The sequence below is a fragment of the Palaemon carinicauda genome, chromosome 9 (genome assembly GCF_036898095.1).
Source record: "Palaemon carinicauda isolate YSFRI2023 chromosome 9, ASM3689809v2, whole genome shotgun sequence".
Lineage (NCBI taxonomy): Eukaryota > Metazoa > Arthropoda > Malacostraca > Decapoda > Palaemonidae > Palaemon > Palaemon carinicauda.
Window position 1 is genome coordinate 18,976,794 of NC_090733.1, and position 732 is coordinate 18,977,525.

Genomic DNA, 732 nt, shown 5'->3' on the forward strand with positions numbered 1-732 from the left:
CAGGAAACGTTGGCTTAACAATTGATTTAATATGAGATGAGGGAAATTTCATAGTAGTAAAACTCACTGAACTTAACACCAAATGTCTGCAAGAATGATCTATACCTACAGATTGAAAACAAAAAATTCATTGTACTAATTCACAAAAAGGGAGACAAACAAGACCTGAAAAAAATACCGCCTAATAAGTCTACTCTCCTTAATAAATAGAATATTCAAAATGATAACATTAGGACGAATAAAAAGACAGGTAGATTTTAATCAACCCAAAAAAAAAACAAAAAAAACAAAACAAAACAGGCAGTCTTTAAAAGTGGGTATTCAACAACTGACCATATCCATGTAATTAACCAGCTAATGGAATAATCATTTGAGAGTTACGAACTACTATGTAATGCAATTATAGACTATGAGAGAGCTTTTGATTCTGTCTGATAGATGAATTTTATGCTAGAACACTTGAGAATTTCTATACAGGAAATACAGTAATCCTATGACTACATAAATATTGTGAAAAAAAATCAGATTAAGAAAGAAGGTAGACAGGGAGACCCCATATCTCCTAAATTATTCAAAGTATCCATAAATGAGCTTTTTAAGACTTTATATAGAGAAAATGTATGAGTTAATATCAATTGGGAATAGCTTAACTACTTAGGATACGCATATGTTATAATTGTGTTTGGTGAATTATGAAAGGAAATGGAAAGGATTATAGAAGATTTGAATAGA